At 50.7% G+C, this 8,384-nt stretch overlaps 1 long non-coding RNA gene across 1 annotated transcript; it reads left to right on the top strand.

Annotated features, from left to right (window-relative positions):
- Nucleotides 1-899: 899 nt before the first annotated feature.
- On the top strand, nt 900-1,486 carry LOC112949698. The gene is made up of 2 exons (XR_003249859.1): nt 900-1,048; nt 1,136-1,486. It is a non-coding gene; the product is annotated as an uncharacterized LOC112949698 (long non-coding RNA).
- Nucleotides 1,487-8,384: the final 6,898 nt, after the last annotated feature.

Genomic DNA, 8,384 nt, shown 5'->3' with positions numbered 1-8,384 from the left:
GTTGTCCACCTACTTAAAGCCTTGAAAACAAAAGATCTTTCTTTTCTTTTTTTTTTTTTTTTTCTCTGCTTAATTTGTAGATCTAAGTATTGAGCATTAATGGAAAGCCCTGTGTGGAAGCAGCAGCCAATGCAGACTGTTGGGAAGATCTCTTGACCAAATGTGAGTGCTGTGTTCATTCCTCATCATTGGCCTCTCTCTGCATGGTACTCCATGCTGTAGCTGCTTTCTTTTTCTCCTTYTTCTCTTTCTGTCTATAAATCACTGTACGTTGTCATTGATTTTCTACCAAAAACAGCGGTGCTTCAGCACAGGGTGAAAGTCTTGATGGGCAAGATTATCTCCTAGAGCTCCCAGTCCCTGGGAAGGCCCCCTTGCACCCCACTTGAGGATTGCCTTGGGATTTCCACTGCAGTCATCAGTCAGAGTGTATTGCTGGTCATGCTCTTGCCTTGGCAATGTCATTGCCATGTGCTGCAAAGGCAAATGGAGCTGACACCTCCTTTCATCTCTGGAAAGAAAAGGAAGCTCCAGGATCCTCTGCTAGGATTCACGGGATGGAGATCAGCCTGTTGTTTCCACCTAGGAGAACACAGTGCTTCAGACAAGATTGCCCATGGATAGATGGTCAGATGATTCCTTGGAGACACATCTCTCATCTCTCCCAGAGCTGGACAGGGCCCACATGCCAGGCTGTGCGGACCTACCTTTTGGTTCACAGTGCAAGGAAGGTATTAGGAGTGATTTGACCCTTCCTGCAGATAGGACATGCCTCCCTTTCCAGAGACAAAGATGTTTTGGCCTCAAAACGCTGGCTCTCCCCAGCCTGCAGAATCTAATGTACCTTGGGCTCCAACCTCATGGTGAAGATGGGAAACAGCACAGCCATAGGCTGTGTGCCAGAAATCCTCATTGCCAGTGAGACRGGGAAAAGCACAGCCAGCTCTTTCAAGGGGAGGCCAACTTTGTGTTGCCTGCAGAAGCAAGGACCTGCTGAGAAAAGCATCTCATCTGATTCCAGAAAGAGARAGAAGAGCTCTCAACAGAGGTGGAGTGACCAAGCACTGAATTACAGTGTGAAGAATCTACYGAGAAGAGCAAAAAAAGTGAAAACACTGGTTTTTTTTTTTTTCAGATTTTATGAACAAAAGCCCAGAGCTCTGCTCATTGCAATATCTGACATAATTGGAGTCATTATTTATGCATTATCTGCATGAACATCTGACACTGGGAAAATACTTGCAGTTTCCTGAAAGACTGGCAAATTATAGTGTAAGTGTTTATTCATGTCAAAATCTAATCCAGAAACTCATTCCTCTTCCTCACTGATATTTTATCTGATGAGAGTATAGGCTGTGGTGATCAGGCCCATCCTGATCTTCTCCAGAACGAGTAGCKCTCAGCCAGCCTGCCAGTTGGGTAGAACTCTATGCGTAAAAATAGGGGGAAAAAAATCAGAATTTGTTATCTGAAATTACTTGATAGGCTTCACAGGGGCTTTTTCCTTGTGTCTCATAGCCCTTTCCACTTCCCATCTCCAAGGACCTCTCAAATGTGCTCAGGTACATTGAGAAGGTGCCTGGGGCTCCAGAAAGSGAACTGGGATAAAAAGTGGGCTGCTGGGTGTGGGCAAAGGCCTGAAATCCCCTTTTTCTAGCCTAGAACTGCTCTCTCTCACATGCAGGGTTACAGATGCCATTTCCAGGCACAGAACTAGCAATCAGGCTCCAGTTTACAACTCGCCCCGTGTTTAAACTGTCAGAAAACAAAGGCCTGGCAATAGCCACCAAAGCAGCAGTTATTGGAAAAGCCTTGCTTGTTTTGGCAGTGCAAAGGGATGGAAATAATACTTTGCTAATTGGAAAGCAGGCCTGAGTTTAAAATGGCTTTCTGGGGAGCCAAGAGCCAGGCTGAGAAGCATGGAGGAACCCTGAGATGAGGCCAGACAAGGAGGAGCTGTGAGCAGGTGGCTGCCCTGTTGCCAGTGCAGTCTGGAGATGGTTTCATGCCAGGGGCTGGTTTAAGTGCCGAGGGTGCAGAGGAAAGTTTGTCTCAACCATGCAAGAGAAAGAGCTGGAGGATCTGTCCTTCACAGACCAAGAGGACTCTCTCATTTTGGACACATCCATTTTTGATGCTCTGCTGTTGGCATCTTCAAGCCTTCTGGGCTGCTAAGCTTCAGGGAGATGTATGTGTTCGTTTCCTCTGGAAAGTCATACCCTGCATTTGGGCACCRGGAAGTGGAAGTCTCATGAGAGGGATAAATACCCCCATGCTCAGTGGCAACAGCTCTCAATGCAAAAAGATTGGCATGTGACCAGAAGATGATGATGATGATGAGTCAGGAGCTCTCCCCAGCTGCAGCAAAGTGAAGCAGACCTATGTGTGTCATGTAGTGACAATTTGGCAACTCAGAGGTAATAAACTGCGGACAGAAAGCCCGATGTCCGTGCACAGCCACCAAGATTTGGGAATTCCCAGGGAAATGCTTGTCCCATCCATCCAGGGAGCTGTGCCCCCAGAGCCATGTCTGGACATGATGCAGAAGAGACCAAAAAGGCCCTGCATCCATGGGCCAAGCAACTAAGAAGTGCTCAGCCCAACTAAGGGTCTCTGGAGATGTCTGGCAAGCTGGAAAGTGGGGTTGCAAATATGAAAATAATAGGTAAAACTGATGCCCCAAAGGTATGGCTTTCAAGGTTTTTTCCAAATAGCTTCAAAGTTCCCTTATCCTCTGGAGATCCTGGTGCTTTTCCTTGTTTTGAAGATTAATCCAAGCCTTTCATAGAAAGAAGAGGTGGTTCCTGCTAATCACAGCCTCCTTCCCACTCCTCACTTCCCTGCAGCCGGTGATGTCCCTCTTCCTCCCACCTCCTCCTTCCATTCCCACCTCTCTCCTCAAACCAGGCAAGCTGGATCCCACCGAAGAGGGAACCTCCATCTGCAAATTTGTCACCGGAGATTTACAGCCGAAAACCAGAGAGGTGCCTCTGCACACGCAGCCTGTCCCGAGGGGGCAGCTGAATCCCATCAGCTCCGGCCAGCTCTGCCAGGGATGATTTACTGCAAGGAAGATCCTCGAGGCAGATGGGGAATAAATAAATACGAGGAGATGGCCCAAGTCCGAGGGGGGAGATGCGGAGCCCGGCGCTGCTCCCCAGCAGATGCTGCGTGGAGGGACCCAGCTGCCATGTGTTGACATCCAGCCTCGGAGCAGCACTTTAGGTAAATATTTGAAGCCGTTGTAAATAGGATCTCACTAAGGAAGAGGGAGAAGCACTTTCGCTTCTCCCCAGATGTCCGAGAAGGGAAAATGTGTTGGAGCCCGGCCAGGCAGGGAAGTGCCCTTGTGATGTCCACAAGCAGGGGGTGGAGGCGTTAACTGCAGCCCCTGCTCTGACCTTCACGTGCATCTGGTCACCTCGGGACCCTCTGGCTTCTCTCTTTCCAGCAGGGAAGCGGTGGCAGCTCTGGGRATGGGGCAGGGAACTGGGCTGCAAGAAAACGGCTCCTTGGAGCCCCTTGGTGCAGACGCTCAGCCAAGGGCCTGGAGTAGCGATGGGATTAATGCCCAGGGCAATATGCTCGCTGTGAATCAAGGCCTGCTGGGGCTCTGCTCCACACGAGCTCCAGCCCCTCTCAGCCACAGCATCGCCAATGAAATATATATTAAAAAAAAAAAAAAAGCCCATTTTTCTTCCCCTGCTGCACCCCTCTGTCTTTGGCCCCTTCCCACTGCAAGGGAATTTCCACTGCTCCTCTCAAACCGCAGCCTGATGCTTTGGAACATGAAACCCGTATTTGATGGAGAGAAGAAAATCAGATTGTAGAAATTTCAGCACAGTAAAAAAAAAAAAGTGGTGATGGGGGGAAGGGTGCGGAAGCAATTTTTTTATTGCTCTCAGCATCTCTCGCCGTGGTTAGAAATGTACTTTTCATTCCAGCACACAGCGGGACAATATACTCCGTGAAACAGTCTCTGCCCCTAATGAGTTACAGAGGCTTTAGTGGCTTTACATGGAGAGCGGTAGGTTTGGAAGCTGGGGGGGACACTTGTTTTCTGGTTTGGGATCTTTTTCCCACCTCCTCYCCGTCATTTATTTATTTATTTATTTGCTTCCCGTGCTGTTACATAATCCCTCCCTTTTTCCATGGCTGTCACATCCCCATTTCCGCAGCCAAGACATGACGGAAAATGTGTTTGATTCTTTTCCTGGCAAGCGCCTGATTTTTGTTCGGAGAAGAGACGGTCCCGTCCCCATGGCGAGCGTGGCCAGGGCCCCATCCTGCAGCTCCGTGCCCGGCCTCCCCGCACCAGAGCAGGGTGCTGCTTGTGGGTGCAATGCCCTCCTCCATCTCCCTCTTAATGATATCATCCCAGATAATTGATTTATCTCATTTCTTGGATGCAGGTGGAGCATCCAAGCTCTATCAGAGCGCTCTCCTCCTTTCGTTGTGGTGGTTGGACCTCACAAGCCTCTTCCCTTATCCATCCRCAGTCCTGGCAGGCAGCTCGGATGGAGCCTTGGGGCTGTCACACAGSGGGATCCACTCTGCTCTGTGCACCAGTCCTGGAGCTCCCACTCACAGTGCCCGGCTTCTCCCGTAACTTTTCCTTGTTTTCTGCAGAGCTGTGAGGTGTTATCTCCCCATTCCAGGGCCCTGGAACGTGTTATCCAGCCTCGGCCAAAGTCAAGAGTGGAGTAGAGCGCCATCAGCGCCTTCCTTGTTGCTTTACATCCCCGTTTCTCTGCTATCCAACAAATTTGATACCACAATTACAGTGGTTTTAAGCAGGTGTTATGATTGCCATGTATCCCTATAGCACTTGACTGCAGAGACCATAGGAGGGAAGCCTAATCCAGTCCCTGTTGATGTGCCTGGATTACACAGACCTGTCTTGTGAGCTGGATCCTTGTGCCTTTGGTGGTGTAAAGGTGGGAATGGTCTTCATGAGAGACACGGACTGATAAGAACTGAGACCCCAAACTCATGGAAGTGCCCATGGATCAGGTACGGCTGTACAGAGCTGGGTTACAACCAACAAGATTGCTGCAGGTTTAAAGCTCTGCTGAGGCTGGAGACCTGGCTGGGAAGAGCATCGTGGTTCTCGGTATGAGTGATCAAGAGCATCCACGGTTGGGGCTGCTGCCAGTCAGCTCAACCACATGCAAACAGGTCCAAGATGCGCCTGAGAAATGGAGCAGCACGAGTGTGAGTTGGATCCGCGTCCTGAGAGGAGACAGACTTGTCCCGCTAAAGACCCAAATTAGAACAGACAAGTGGCGGAAAAGAGGCTTTGAGGAACCTGGAGTGGAGACGGCGAGATCGGATAACAGCTCAGAGCACGGCTCCAGCAGAGGGACAGCCAGAGCAGGGTCTTGGGAGGCCAGGAAAAGGGAAAGGCGGGAGTATCCGCAGGTATTAGGTTGGACTGGTGCCTTGCGGGAGAGCAGGCGACTACTGCGCTGTTAAATTTGTACCCTCTTAAAGCTGCTCTTCTGCTGAGGAGCACAATCAAAGCACGGAGAGCATGAGTGCATCCCACAACAGGCCAAATCACCCCTGGGAAGGAGTCTAGAAAAGGCCCAAAGTGGGAATTGTTGAGCCGTAAAGAATGGAGATAGAGGGAGAGGSACAAGACTGCTGGCAGCAGCATCCTGGAAAGACTAAGGAAAGGTAAAACAGCCCCAGCACCATGACTGCTGGTGCTGCAGCTCATAACACATGTGGACAAACAGTGGAAGACACTGGTAGTCCCAAAGAGGCCATTTCCTTGAGGTTCACCATCAAGGTGACCCAGGAGGAGATGCTGGGGCTGGACTCATCCAGGAGGTCTTGGTATGAGCTCCCAGCAGACAGAGTGTTCACAGGAGCAGGTGAGGTAACTCCCATCCACCAGTAGGGATTTTGGGGCTATCAAACTTGAAAGCTTCAACAAGAAAATTTTAAGAAAAACTTGATATTCTTCCTGGAAAGAAGGCTGGCATTTGTGTTAGTCTAACCCAAACCTCACTTTCCATGCAAGGATAGCTGGCATGGCCAGCCCTCCTACTGATGCTCACAAACAAACACAAAGAACAAAGAAACAAAAGCAAAATGGTAGATCCTAAGTTTCTCATTTTGCTCTATTCTCCTTATTTCCATTTTGTCATCTCCTTTCCAGCTGRGGCAATTCAGATCTGGATCCCATTTAAGGAATATAAGCACACGGGCATGTGATACAGCATAGAGATGATGATGTTTCAGCCTCTGAGTCTAGTAAGGGGAAGGAAAGAGCTGATTCTTTCGTTTGCATTTGGTCGCATTTCGGAAGAGCGCGTGTAATCAGGGAGGGTTTGCAGGCAAGCAGAGCCTTGCCAGGCAAGCGAGCACAGCGTCCATCTGCCGAGCAGCTGCAGGGAAGCACTGTGCTCGCATACCAAGCGGTTGGATATGCAGATCCGTGGAAAAAGAAGGGATATTGGGAGAGAGCTGCAGCCGACGTTGACCGTAGTCCACGCTGGGGACACGCAGCCATAGGCACCGCGTGCCAACACATGTTGGTGGTATTTGCACGCATCAAAAATAAATGCACTGGTGCTTGCTCAAACCGAATGAAAGCTCTGCCAGCGCCGCAGCTTGTCCCTGGGTCCCACGTGGGAAYGGCAGCGATGCTGGTGCAGAGGAGGATGCACGAGCTTTCCTGTGCTTCTCCACCGCGCACAAAGGGCTGGGGCTTCCACGGAGCTCGCGCGAGCTCCGCGCCAAGACGCAGCTTTGCAGCTCCGGTCCCAATCGGCCATGCGGCCAGATGAGCTGGTTTAGAGTTTCAACGCGGAGCCACGCAAAGGGGAAGGAACAAAAACAAGGGGCAGTGAAGCCGTGACCTAAATTCAACTTTTGGGGGTTAGTCTCTCTCGATTCCTGCGTCTCTCCCCTTTGCTTTTGAAGGGTGAATCCTCTCCGTGCCCCTCCGGTCCTCTCTGTGGGCCTTGTCCAAAGCGAGTCTCAATGTGCCCCGACGGGGAGGTGGTGCCAGGGTGAGTGGCACAGACCCTGCTTATGAACATCCRATTTTAAGGTAAAACATGATCCTCATTGCACTCTAATAAGCAAATTGCTGGACACATCAGGCTGGTGGCCCAGGAAATACTGTTACTTTAGGTTCAAAGCTTGGGATCTGTGTCTCCCACTTCTTTCCCAGCTCCCACACTTGGGAAAGGTTCAGTTCAAYGTAATCTTTGAAGAAAACCTCCTGCAAATCTTACAGACTTTCRCTCTGCTTCCTTTCCGGTGCAAGCTGACAGTAACAGATCCATATCTTGCCCTTGAGAGACATCCCCATCCCAGCCTTGTGGCTTTGCTTGCATTTTGGAAGTTGCACGGAGCTCCTCAGCAAACCCATCAAGGGGAAGCAGCAATGTCCCCTTTTTCTTCGCCTTCCCATTACCTGGGCCCTGACTAGCACTGAGAAGCAGGAGGAAATACCTGGCATTCCTGCTCCATGCTATCATTTCTCAAGCAGGCCTYGCGCAGAGGCAGAGCGGAGAGGGGCTCTCCTGATTATTCAGGGAGATTTTTCCCTTTCCAAGAGTGCCAAAATCCCTGCTTGTCCCTCGCTCCGTGCCAAGCAGGCAGCTACCAGCGGGGGGTTCAGCTCCTGCAGTCACGGCCCTGCTTTGCCTCTCCATTGCAAAGGAGCTGCCAGGGGCCTGGCAAGCAGGCAATGCCAGGCAATAGCTCCCCTTTTCCACGTGAAACACGGGAAGGGGCAGAAAGGCTGGAAAAGGGAAGCTGGTCCTGGCAATCTGCAGCTGAGTGTGGATGGAGACTGCACAGAGTGGCCGCAGGGAGGTGACAGCATAGGGCTTCATGAGGATGTTTTATCCTCCCATGAGGGCAAGGGGAGAAGAATAAGAGAAGCTGAGAGGGGAACACGCAGCCACTCCAAAAAGCAGGAGAGAGGCAGGTTTAGGAGTAGCAGCAACTCCTGATTGTTTTGCTTTTCCCTGCTGGGACCTAGCAGGATGCACCAAATTCCAGCCACCCACCAAGCAGAGGGCACGGGCGCAAGCTGGCTTATAATGTGCTGCAGCATTATGGATAGGGAAGGAGAAAATGCCTTTATTTCTTTATTTCTTTATTTCTTTATTTCTTTATTTCTTTATTTCTTTATTTCTTTATTTCTTTATTTCTTTATTTCTTTATTTCACCCGCTGCTGGCCGGCAGCTGTGCGCAGCCCCTCCAACATCTGGAGTCTCTTGGCCACCGGCTGGGGCTCTTGGAGGACGTGTGTGCACTCGTGCACACACACGCTGAGCTGCAGCACGCGGGCTAGGGGAGGAATGTGCCTTCAACGCGCGGAAACGACCAGCTCGTTCGCAGGGCTCGGCCACACGAG

The sequence above is a fragment of the Nothoprocta perdicaria genome, unplaced genomic scaffold (genome assembly GCF_003342845.1).
Source record: "Nothoprocta perdicaria isolate Ctin4 unplaced genomic scaffold, notPer1 scaffold_3, whole genome shotgun sequence".
Lineage (NCBI taxonomy): Eukaryota > Metazoa > Chordata > Aves > Tinamiformes > Tinamidae > Nothoprocta > Nothoprocta perdicaria.
The sequence above is the reverse complement of the archived record's forward strand: the minus strand, read 5'-3'. Positions and strand labels throughout refer to the sequence as shown.